Below are 13,807 nucleotides of genomic sequence, written 5' to 3'. Positions count from 1 at the left end.
TTGAAATTCCTACATGGTCTGTTAGCAAAGGTAATTGTGGGGGATTGACTTTATGTAGATTTGACTATTGGAACGACAAGCGAATGTTGTTGCTCTAAGGCCCCACAGAAGGTCATTCTGTTGCCCATACAGAGGAAGTTACACTGCTGAGGTATTTTGGGAATGAACCCAAATTTGAAGGGGAGAAGAGTCAGGGCTTCACAAGATTTCTACAGAATTGACAGAGACTTATCCAAAAGATGCGTTGCTGAAGGTCTATAATCGGGTCCCCCAGAAGTTGTATACTTGTGGATCTGTCTAGGAATCTGTGAGCTGTACATTTACTGTATAATACTTGTGGCTCCAACAAACATGAGCCATAGACATCAATACAGACTCTGGCTGTGGTAGGACCACAGATTTACCTAGACATGGTCCTAGGCAGTAGCCCAGGCCTTCATGTCACCATGGGCACAGGTGACAGTACAGGCTACTCAAACTAAGATGACCCTCCCCCCAGGTCAGTGTGACCATCAGTCATCACCATGGCCTCAGGTAGTAGTCCAGACCCCTGACATTGGCTTGGTTTTTGATGGTCTCAGGAGCTACACACATCAACCCTGGCTGTGGCAGGGCCACTGACCCAGACATGGCCCCTGGCCAAAGCTCTGGTCTGGATTATACCATGCCCACAGTTGACAGTACTGGTCAGCCAAACTGGCTTGGTCCAGGTGGCAGCACCAACATGGCCATAGGCAGTGGCCCAGACCTGGGGCATCCTCCTGGCCACTGAAGGCAACATGGGTCAGGACATCAACACAGATCCCAACCATGGCTGGTCCACAGATCCAGACATGGTCCTTGGCAGTAGCCAGATCAAGGATGTCGTCATGGTCCCAGGTGGCTGCAGTGGCTACCCAGATTGGCATGGTCCCTGGGGCAGCAAAGCCCCTAAGTAACAACAAGGCCCCAAGTGGCATATTCTCTCATTTTTGCGGATACTTTATTTTCTTTAATATTTTCTAATATTAAAACTAATATTTTAATTCTAATATTTTAACATTTATTACTTTATTTTATGTGTATAAGTGTTCTGCCTGCATGCCTGTCTATGCAACATGTGGGTGTCTCATGCTCTTGGAAGAGGGCATTGAGTCTCCTGGAACTTGAGTCACAGACAGACAGCCACCATGTGGGTACTAGTAATTGAACCTGGGACCTCTGGCAGAGCAGCCAACGTTCTTTATCCCTGAGACATCTCTCCAGTCCTGTAATATGATATTTCTTATTGCTTGACACTTTCTTCTATTTATACAGTGAATTTTGGTTGTTTTCAAGTGCCATTCTCCTCTCGTCACTCATTCTCCTTCTGAAACTGCCCCTCCCACTGCTCTTCAGGTGTGACCCACTGAGTTTAATTAAAGTCTCTGCCAGAGAGTAGGTGGGAGGCTATTTCCATGATCTTCTCAAAGCACCTTCTAAATGCTCATGTTTATACCTCTAACGCTGTGCCCTGCTTTCATGAGAGAGAACTCTAACTACAGGAGGGGAAAGTTAATTTAAGAACTTGTAGCAGGTTAAAGTGCTGAGGTAAGTGATATCAGTGTGCTCTGCTCTAAATGGGAAAGGCATATCACCTGCCCCAGTGCTCAGGAAGCATAATGGAAGACTCAGTGGAAATATGTAAGAGCCATAGTTCTTCTGATGGGAAGATGTGTAGCAGAAGAGTGTTTCCTGGACACGCCGTACCTATTGCAGTATGTACTCACTAGAGCTCTGATTATATGCATAGAACCTACACATGATTGGCCCGCCAATATTTCATCATCATTGGCTGATGGTAAATGAGGCCTACCCCTCCCTGAATAACAGTTGACAGTTGAGGGTTGCTATGGGTTTCTTCAATGGTGCAGCCAACTCCTCCTTCTAACAGCTGGATTCTCGCTGCTTTTTTTCCTTTCTTCTGCTTTCCTTTGACTATCGATGGTCGCGAAGAGTTTCTATACTAGCTGCTCTTACTTGTGTTTTGTGTAAATTGCCTTTTAACATCCTCTTTTCATATTTACTTGCCATCATTTTTTCCTCTCTTACTGAGTTAAGGCAAAGATTTCAATATTTTTCATGTATTACAAATATCATGTTCTACATTGCGGATTGATTTTAATTTTATTTACTATGTTTCATGGCTTTTATTACAAGACTTTATGTATAGTTTTGCATCACAGGAAATCACCTGTGATGTATTTAATGAAGTTGGTGACATTCACAAACTGTTTCTTCACATAAGAAATGAAGGAGGCCTCTGAACCGGAAGAGAAAAACTGCAGAACAAAGATCGCAAAATACAACAAAGTATTTATTTCCTTTAGAGCACAGAAATAGAAGCATGCACAACATTAGAGACATTGCATGTTTTAAAAAGTAATACAGTCCTGCATGATAAGTTTAGTTTCACTGGATTCCGTACCTACCTCTAATACACCGAAGGTAAAGAGAGTCCTTTGATGAGTAGGGATTTTAAAAGATGCTTTCTATTGAGCTGTGAGTATAAAGTGGCTTTCTTCTTTTGGGTTTATTTTGTACAACCAGTTTTCTTTGATGATATACAAAGTGAAGTCCAAGAACAATATTCTCATTCTCCACTCTTGAGAACAAGAGAGGTGTGTCTCCTGTAATACTATGGTCTGATGTTGTCTGGATGGACTGGGCCACCTTGGTACCTAAGACAGAAAAATAAACTCAGGAGCAATATTTTTTTCTGTGGCAATTTTGTAGATATTTGGTCATTATCCTTTACCATTCGGTTATGGAAGAGAAAGAAATGTGGCCTTGGGACGGACATTAGAGCTGCTTGTCACTTTAAGCGTGGGAGATGAGGAGGTGTGGAAAGAAGAGAATATCAACACTGTAAAAAGTATGAATATTAGACTGAACAAAATCCAGAAGGCTTCAATCTCAAATTCTGAATCATCCATGACCGGCAGATGGGTCCACATACCTTTAGGAGCTTGAGATATGTTGCTCGACACACCTGGCAAAAGTGACATGAGGAACTATATCCCACTAAGAGGAAGACAATGGACAAATAAAAAATATATATGACTGAAAATTTTGTTCATTATCCATCCAGTTAGATACAAATCAGATGTTTGTGGAGCTGCAAAGTGGTTTGTTGCCACATTGGGAAAAGCAAGCAGCTGACAACCTCCTGGAAATTCTGCTATGGCTTCTGCGAAGGCTGAGCACTGCCTTTTGTGAGAGCCCCCTCCTCACCTTGACTTCCGACCATCACAACATGGTCCGATGAGCACAAAATCCAGCCTTCATGTGGAACTAGCTACTCAATAATCTGCCGAGTAAATTTATTCCTGGGAGTGTGATACCATCAACAAGATGCTTGGTGACACACAGAGAGATTAATTTTGCTATTAGAAAGCTCTGTTTATTTATTTAGCCTCACTAACGCTATTAGAAATGGTCTCAGAGAAATCAGCTGCCGGGATTTCAAATTTAATGCTGCGTCGTGAAGTGCATGAGAAGAGCAGCCCAGACTCAGCCCTCATTTTTCATCTCAGAATCTGAGACAGCTAAGGCTCTTTACAGAGGTCTGGTAAATACGTGTGCTGATCCAGTCTTAGAAGACAAGCCTATACAAGCTATTCTCAGCCTTAAAAAGCAAAATCCTGAAGCTTTTGCTAAACTAGAGTATAAAATTCATTTTCTTATATTATAAACATTGTGATAGTGATTAAATTTTGCATAAATACTTAATACCATTTATCCTGGTAATTGGGGACTCATTATGCTTCTGATGCATGAAACAGGTTATTTGTAAGCAATCATACATTTAAAATTACCACATGGAATGTTTCATGCTGTAACAAAACTCTTAAGAATGGCTTCATGTGGTTCTTTGGCCTAGATTTTTTGAAAACCGGGCCCCTGGCTCATCTGATCATGATGGCTCAGTTTATTTCATGCAGGAAGATTCTCTTGAACTCTTCACGCGTCTGGCATGCTAGTAGTTGTGCAGCCAGGAAATGTTTTGAATGTGTCCTTACTTATGTTTAAAGCATTTGGTCATTTCCAGTTCCTGGACACCAAGAGGTCTCCAGCCAAGAGATGAGTGGTCAGCTAATTTAGAATTCCAGAACATTCTATTACAGTCAAGAGCATCTTAAATATCTCCTAGTAGTTAAGAGCCTACTTCTTTTTACATAGACTAGAAACATCTTCAAAGCCTTGAGGTCTCCACTCATCAGCAAATTAGGCCTGTGTCTATGGGAAAAGCAAAGACAGTGAATCATAGCCAGTGTTTTGTTTAGGGTTTCTATTGCTGCAATGAAACAGATGACCAAAAAACAAGTTGGGGAGGAAAGGGTTTCTTTGGCTTACATTTCCACATTGCTGTTTAGCATTGAAGGAACTTAAACAGAGCTGGATCTTGGAGGCAGGAGCTGATGCAGAGGCCTTGGAGGGGTGCTGCTGACTGGCTTGCTTCCCCAGGGTTTTAAAGCCTCCTTATAAAACCTAGGATCAGGACCACCAGCCCAGGGATGATATGACCCACCATAGACTCGTTCCTCCCCAATTGATCACTAATTTAGAAAATGTCTTACAACTGGATCTTATAGAGGCATTTCCTCAACTGAGGCTCCTTCCTCTCTGATAACTCTAGCTTGCGTCAAGCTGACACACAAAACCAGCCAATACAGACAGCAACAGAACAATACAAAGGGGAGAATGCATTTTTCAGACCTAGGCCAGCTGGCCTTGGTGAGTTCCCGATAGAACATTCCCATTGTCTCAGTGTGTGGGTGCACCCCTCATGGTCCTGAGTTCCTTGCTCGTGCTCCGTCTCCTTCTGCTCCTGATTTGGACCTTGAGATTTCTGTCCGGTGCTCCCATGTGGGTCTCTGTCTCTGTCTCCTTTCATTGCCTGATGAAGGTTAATATTCATTAGGATGCCTATGTGTTTGTCTTTGGATTCACCTTCTTATTTAGCTTCTCTAGGAACATGAATTATAAGCTCAATGTCCTTTATTTATGGCTAGAAACCAAATATGAGTGAGTACATCCCATGTTCCTCTTCAGTGAGGACTACTGAGAACTCAAGAACAATCGCAGTTGGTTTTTGATCCTACTGCACGTACTGGCTTTGGGGGAGCCTAGGCAGTTTGGATGCTCACCTTACTAGACCTGGATAGAGGTGGGCGGTCCTTGGGCTTCCCACAGGTCAGGGAACCCTGATTGCTCTCCTAGCAGATGAGGGAGGGGGACTTTATCGGGGGAGGGGGAGGGAAATGGGAAGCGGTTGCGGGGAGGAGGCAGAAATCCTTAATAAATAAATAAATTTAAAAAAAAGGGGGGAGAATGCAAACCTAGTATTCTCTTTCCAGGTAATCAGCCCTGGAGGGCGGAATGCAGTATTCTTGTGAAAGGGATATAAGAGGACGTACCTGACAAAGGATCCAAACAGAGATAGTCATAAGATATCCATAAGACAACTTTCCCTTTCTGTCACTCTGACTGCAGACACTACTGAGATATCTCTTTAGGACTGTAGTTTCTGATGCAGTTTCATGTTCTCTGTTCCTTGTTGCATCTACACACTACACAACAATGAAGAACACTCGTTCTCTCCTTTCTTCCTTTATTTTTCTCATTTGACAATTTCATAAATGTATATGATAAATTTCAGTCATTTTCAAGTTCCCATTACCCTCTTTTATCTCCTACTGAAATTCCCTTTCTGCCCAGTGGGTGTCCCGTCCGTCTTAGAGGACTCTTTTTTGTTTGATCCCAAAAGTTTAATGATTGATACTTGTGTGAGCCTGGATGGCATGTAATTTACCAAAATACAGGCCACTTATCAATGAGAAAGTAAATGAGATTCCCTTGCTCAGTATTGCAACGTTAATTACTCATATTCCCTCAGTGAAAAGCAGGATCTATGGGTCCCTCCCTCACCATGTTGCAATAGTGAAAGGCCTAATCTTGTTCAGGTCTTTTGCTGGTAACTAAAAGTACAGTGATGTCATGAGTGTGGTGATTGCATTGTGACCAGAACCCACTCTTGAGAGACCACTTTTCTATAACAAACACAGTATAGTTTCAGCATATTGATAAGCAACTTTTGTTTTAAGATGCAGTCGTTTTAAATATGTACACACTAATTGTAAAGCAGAAATTCAAGAAGATAAAATGTTTGCAAATATCTTATAGTCACACACTTTTTTTTAAGAATTTATTTTCCATAGTTTTCTGTGAGTTCCGTTTTAGAGCAGTCAGTCATGTGCTGACCACATTGTGAACTGTGCTTTTCTGCTTATCATGAGCCCAGTATTCCATTGGATACACATCATTTCAGGTGGTTATATACCATGACTTTTAGAAGTCCCACCACAGTATAATAACCCCTCAACTTGGGGTTTATTCATCTTCTATTTTAAGTATTGAGTTTACGTTATTATGAACAATTGACAGTATGTCTGATAGTGGCTGTTGTAAAGTTGTGGCTATTGAACAAGCAGTGCGAAGGACATTACTCACATGTTTATGGTGACAGCCAGTGCAAACAGACATGCTGCCTACTGCTCTGCAGACATGTGAAAACATGATGTGTGAGACTGTGTAGAATATATAAATACGTACGTAAGGAAGACTGAGACAGAAACTACAAATTTATTTCACTGTTCTTTCATCATTTTAGATTACACTTGTACATATATTTGATCAATGCAGACTGGTATGGAGGCTTAAATAACAATGGCCCTGTGGACTCATATATATGAATGCTTCATTACCAAAGAGTATAACTATTTGAAAAGATTAGAAGATCAGGAGGTGTGGCCTTGTTGGTGGAAGTGTGTCACTGGGATTGAGCTTTGCAGTTTCAAGAAGAATCATTTTTTTTGCCTATGGATCAAGAGGTAGCTCAAATACTGCTCCAGTCCTCACCTGTGTGTCATTATGCTTCCCAACATGATGATAATGAATGAAACCTCAAACTGGAAGCAAGCTCCAATCTTATAACAGTTGTCTTGGTCTTGGTGTCTATTCACAGCAATAGGACATGGATTAAGACAAGATGGCTGACCTCCATTGTCAATTTGACTGGATTTAGATTTAGACCTATAAGACAAATCTCTCAGTGTGTTTTTGATGGAATTTTTTGTGAAGCTTAACTGAGAAGGGAAGAGCCACTCTATATTTGGGTCACACTGTCCTGTGGGTTTGGGTTACAGAATAAATGAAAAGGGAAACAGGAGAAAGCAAGCTGAATGCAAGCATTCTTGTGTTTCTGTGATACCTGTCTGCCCTGTGTGTCTACAATCATTCCCTCTGTACCCTGAGCTCCTAAAAAGATGAGCCAAAACAAACATTCCTTCTTTCTTTAAACTGACTTGTTAAGAGTATTGTCACTGCACTGATAAAAAGTATTCACTGTAGTATGTTGTTACCTTGTAGGAGTTCAACGTATTTCGTATTTGTGATATCAACATTAATCAAGAAATTGATTGAACAATCCAATGTAAGTTTATGTAATATTCTATGTTCAAACAGCAAAAAAGTGGCTAAAGTTTGATATCTGTGTTGCCACAAAAAGCCATATGGAAGCCCAGGTTCTGGGTCACAACCCATGGCCTTGTTGATCTCTGAAGGTTATGGCTGTGCTATTGCCAGAGCCATGCTGATCTGAGAGGTCTCTGCTGCCACCCAAAGCCATGGTGTAGTCCAGTCAGAATTGCTGCTAAGGTCTGTGACTGTGTCCATAGTCCTTCTGCAGCTGGGGTCGGTGTTGATGTCTATAGCCTGTCTTTATACTGATATTTTATTTGTGTTTTAATAAATAAAGTTTGCCTTAAAATTAGAGTCAAAGCTAGTCACACTAGTCAGCCATACAGCTCAGGCTTTGGTGGCACACACTTTTAATATTACCACTTGGGATCCCATGCCTTTAATCCCAGCATTAGGTATGTGGAGACAGGAGTGATATGGCTGGGCAGAAAGAGTAACATAAAGGGAAAGAGATAGGAACTCAATGGAGTCTAGAGTCTGAGGCTTGGTGGAGACAGATGGAATCTGAAGACAGGATCATGTCTTCAATCTGAGCATTGATAGAGCTAAAAGAACTCTCTAGTGGCTGGCTGCCTTGTTTTGCTTATCTTCAGCTTGACCCCTAATATCTGTCTCTGGGTTTTTATTACTTGTGCTACAACTGACATTCAATGTTTGGGGTACAAAATTCATGAAAGAACCATTTGCCTATGGCTTTGCAGTCACCGGCATAGGCCAGAGCTCCACACAACCAGAGTCACCACTCTACAAGCTAGGTTTTCCTTTTTTGTCTTCGGATAGGCTTTTCCTGAACCCCCTTCTTGAAATCCAGTCACACTTTTACTATTCTATGCAGCAGCAATAAGCCTTACATTTTCAGCAGCAGCAGATTTGGTAGGAAAATTGAGAATTCCTTAAGAAAAAATTAGTTAAAATATAGATTTTTCCCATGTTAATAAATGAAAGACACAATTACAATAAAGTTAGGTCTCTATATGATTATTTAATGCAAGGTTTAAAAATGGAACCATTTAACTGGGATTGACATACTGTTAACTATAATTTCCATAATCCTTGTAGTGATCTTGATAATTTTTGGTTTATCTTTTAAAAAGTTGTTTGTTTTGACTACCAAGATACAGGTCTTAGAAAAAGTTAATAAAACAGAACACAGAGATATTCAAATCTAGACAGAGGAATTTAGTGGAGAAACAATTTCAGGATTACATTATAAGGTTAGAGAGAAACATTCTAAGGTTTTCATAAAACTAACCTTAATACATCCAGTAACCTTACAGAAATTGCCAAATGATAAAGGCTGTGTAAGAGCTGAATGGACTCATATGGCATGTGTTTACCTTTTGTGAAGCAAATGTTAAACTCGTGGTCAGTTTGTAATAGAATTATCCCTAAAGATTTGATAGATTTGATTAAAGTTGTTTTAGAGCCTGGTCCACTATTACAATAGATTACCTTATTTAGAGAAGAGGCTAAGAGTATTAGACAATGGAGTAAAGCTAGAGGTATGGACATTTTCAAGATCAACTTCTTTGAGAAGATAATGCTACTATAGAGAGGCAATTCCTATATTATTACCACATCATGGCTTTATGCTTTGCAGCAGCTTTGAATGCTTAGGTCAAAATGGAAGGAGTAGAAGAGAAGATTAAGTAATTTACTGAAGTCATACAGAGCCCAAAAGAAAACTTCATGGATTTCTTACATAGATTGACAACAGCAGTAAATAGAATGATACCAGATTCAGAAACTACACAAATAATACACAAGGCTGCTTTGATAGGAGAGGTGATTCCCAGAGGTTTGAGGAAAAAGCAAAATGTCAAGTGTCATAATTGTGGCAAACAAGGTCATCTTAAAAGGGATTGTAAATGGGTTATCCCTAAAAACAAAGTTTTTCTAAGCATCCACACAGAATGTCCCTATTTTCTGGATAATTCACAAGGCATGACAAAGGCAGGCATTGGACTAATGAATGTAGATCACCAAGAGATATTTAAGATAATCCCTTGCCATCAGAAAACTCCTTGAGGGGCCTCTCACAGGCTCCTATGCCAAATCCAGTTCAGTAGTTTCCTGCATTGTAGAAGAAACTCCTTTGCAGAGCAATAAAAGAAATTCCTATTATAAGAAACTGTATTGCTCTGGATAATAGAACAGCTATAGAAGAGAGAACAAAAAAAATTTCATGAAAAAACATAAAGCAAGTATTTTGGCAAGCTTCTATAAATGAACAAAGAGCAAAATCAAACATATGAATAAATGATGTTATCATTGAATATCTGATAGACACAAATACAAATGGAACAATAATCTCACCAGAATCTTGACATCCAAATTGGCCTCTTCAGGAGGTAAATGTTCAGTTTTTAGGATTGGAAATTTATCTCAGGTAAAGCAGAAAATGAGATGGGTCAAAAGTATAGGGCTAGAAGGACAAAGAGGAAAAGTAACGCCATGTGTGGCTAACATAGCGATGAATTTGTGGGGATATGATCTGTTACAGCATTGGAATACTCAGATTAGCATTTCCCCAATCTTAGAAACAAGCCATAAATTAACAAGTTTTTGGGAAAAAATATTTAAAGATATTATAAAGAAGATTCACTAACCATTCAGGTTTTACAAGAACAGAGTACAAGAGCTGTTAATATTTCAAAGGCACCAACAACTCTACCTTTAAAATGGTTGACAGACACACCTGTATGAGTTAAGCAATGGCTTTTAACAACAGACAAATTGCAGGTTTTAAAAAACCTGGTACAGGAGCAAATAAATTCTCAGGATATTGAACAATCAACCAGCTCTTGGAATTCTCCTATATTTATTGTTAAAAAGGAATCTAGAAAATGGAGAGTGGGAACAGATATAAGAACTGTTAATAAGGTGAGTCAACCAATGGGCTCTCTACAGTATGGAATTTATCTGTTCCTCTATTGCCTAATGGATAGCTTCTTACAGTTATTGACTTAAAAGATTATTTCTTCACTATACCTTTATAAGAAAAAGACAGAGAAAAAATTTCCTTCACGGTGCCTACTTATAATAATTCTCAGCCTGCTAAGAGATATCAATGGAATATTCTCCCACTGGGAATCTTAAATAGCCCCACCCAGTGTCAATATTTTGTACAGCAGTTACAGAAATTGTATGTAAGCAATTTCATGAATCTATAGTTATCCTATATTACATGGATGGTATTTTACTATTTGATTCAAATGTAGATACTTAAGAAAGAATGAAGAAGTAATGAAAAATTTGTCTTGGTGGGGATTACAAATTGCTCCAAAAATATACAAAGAAGAGATTCTGTTAGTTATTTAGGCTCTAAAATAGGTTTACAAAAAATTAGATCTCAAAAGATGCAAATTAGGAGAGATCAATTGCAGACTCTTAATGACTTCCAAAGATTGCTAGGAGATATTTCCAATCTATGTCTCACTACTGGCATAAAGCCTATTGAACTGATTAATTTAAGTAAAATCTTAGATGATGACAATGACTTAAATAGTTCCAGGATATTATAAAATGAAGCTAAGAGAGAATTGACTTTGATTGAAGAGAAATTACAGAACGCACATGTGGATAGTGTGGGTCCAGAACTTAATTGCATTCTGATTATATTACCCTTCAAACATTCCCCTACAGAAATTCTAATGCATAGGGAAGATATTATCCTAGAATGGATCTTTTGACCATATAAGCTGACCAAAACAGTTAAAAACATACATGGACAATGTGTCTGAGTTAATTTTAAAATGAAAATTGAGACTTTGTCAATTAGCTGGAATTGACCCAACAGAAATTATAGAACATGATCAGTGCAATACTGAGTCTCATGCATGAGTTTACTGATATTCTCTGTAAAGCAACATAGTTGTGACCATGCACTTATGCATGTCTTTTAGATTAGCTAGTTACTTGAAGACAAGTAATTTGTAAAGCCAGCTATTGTAAACAAATGCAACCTTCTTTTGGGGTTGCAGGTGCAACCTGCTTGGGGAGATGTGCAGAGGTTCATCAGACAGACAGCCACAGACTAATTGCAAATGTTATGTGGCCTGTTGTTTGGAAGAGATGGGTGCTATTATCTAGTAGGTTAAAGATGCTTCAGTTTCTATAAATCTGAACAAAAGCTGTTGATTAGAAAGATCTATGACTTTGGTATTTTTAAATCCTTCTCACAATAATAGTTAACTCTTCTACTATTAGCATATAAAGAGCATTGTTTACCACAGAGATCAGCTGTTCTTTAAATGTGCTTAACATTATTCTTACTGAGTTTTGATGTCAGGAGCTTTGTTTCACCAGAGTCTGTACTTCTTTTCATTCTACTTGGCACTGAAAAGATTGTCAATAAAAGAAAGAGGGGATAAATAGAGACTGATAAAGAGATTCCTGATAAAACAGTATCTGTATATGATAAATTGATGTCTATTTATGAACAAGAGTGATGCAGATTCACAGGTAGATGGTTCAAGATGAACAGAGATGACAAATCAATGCATGTGTACAAATATTCTTCATCTTACAATGGGGTTAAAGCCAAAGAGGTTCATGGCAAATTAAGATATTGCAAGTTATGGCATGGTGGCACATATCCATAATGCCAACACTGGAGAGCTGGAGGTAGGGGTTCAGAGGGTTCAGATGTTCAAGGACATCTTTATCTACTTCCTGTGTTCTAAGTTGGCCGGAATAACATGAGGCCATGTCTCAAAAAAATTATGAAAGAAGAGGGGGAAAAATAAAGTAAGTGAAGGACAAATGTAGCATGAATAATAAAAACCCAGAGACAGAAATTGGGGCTCAGCCTGAAAACCATAAAAGTAAAGCAACCAAACAAGTAGAGAAGTCTTAAGTCTACCAAGGCTGGGCAACCATAAGCTAAGAAGACTAAGCCTTTTATAAAGGAAAGCATTTAATGGGGGACTTGCTGACAGTTTCAGAGATTCAGTCAATCACAGCCATAGAACAAGCGACTATGACAATACCCTATAAGAAACAACCGCCACTAGCTCCCACTGCCCCAGAAGAAGCCCTAGGCACCCTGGCTCCTCAACCCCCTGCTATGATAGACTATATCCTCTCAATCCAAGAGTCAAATAAAGCTTTCCTTCTTTAAAAAAAAAAAAAAAGAAGACTAAGCCTCTCTTTTCTCTCATTTTATATTCTCTCTTGTGCTCGGATTAAAGGACATGACTCCCTAGTACTGGGATTAATTGTGTAGGCCACCACCACGTGAATTTGTTTCTGTATTTATCTTGTGTAGCCAAGGGTAGCCTTGAACTCACAAAGATCCATTTGCCTCTGTCTCCCAAATGTGGGATTAAAGGTGTGTATTACTATTCCCTGACCTCTAGTGACTTCGACTTTGCCTCTGGTCTTTAGGTAAGATTTATTTATCAAAATACAAATAATATACCACTACAGAAGGAAGGAAAAGGAAAGGAGATTGTACAAATCAAATTGCGTTTAGTACTGCCGATCAACTAAATACTTTATTTTGTTAACTACACATACTGTAGTTTTGTTGATTTCTCGTAGAAATCATTGGGCTGACTTAAACTATAGCCCATTGTTGCTGTTCAAAATTGCAAAGCAACATTATATTGCTCACCTAGAAAAAGTCAACATTCAAAATTAAAACATTGTTTGCACAGATTTTATAGTGCTTTTCCACCAACATCTAGAAAGTTTAACTCAAACCAGCAAAAGTAAAGGATCATGTGCATATACATATCCCTGTTTCTTTCTATGAATAGATAATGGTAGAGTTACGTAGTTAGGTGTGTGAATGAAAGGATGGGTAGATAGATAGATGATAGATAGATAGATAGATAGATGATAGATAAGATAAAGATCAAATATTCTATTATTAGTGCAAGTCTGAAAATATGTATTCAGTGAATAACTATAGATGAAGAAAGAGATGAATTATTGCATAGTGATAGTGTTCTTACACAAACTCTGAGATAATGTACAATGTAATTTTATCTCAACACCTCATGTTTTATTCCACAGCCAACTATGGCTCTGAGGCTCACATCAACATAGGGTACATACCTAAGGCAGATGGCAAATGCAGGCAGTTCACCTTGTCCAGTCTAAGCTCCATTTCTCTGTTTCCCTAGAATTTTCTCCTTAACAAAATAGGAATATGAGTGAAACAAGTATCTGTGACCTTGTACAAGAAGGTAAGTGGTTGTGCTCTTTATATTTAGAATGGAGATTAGATTGAAGTCAAGAG

The sequence above is a fragment of the Microtus oregoni genome, unplaced genomic scaffold, assembly GCF_018167655.1.
Source record: "Microtus oregoni isolate MIOR12 unplaced genomic scaffold, Mior012 000019F_ref0000042, whole genome shotgun sequence".
Taxonomy (NCBI): Eukaryota; Metazoa; Chordata; class Mammalia; order Rodentia; family Cricetidae; genus Microtus; species Microtus oregoni.
The sequence above is the reverse complement of the archived record's forward strand: the minus strand, read 5'-3'. Positions refer to the sequence as shown.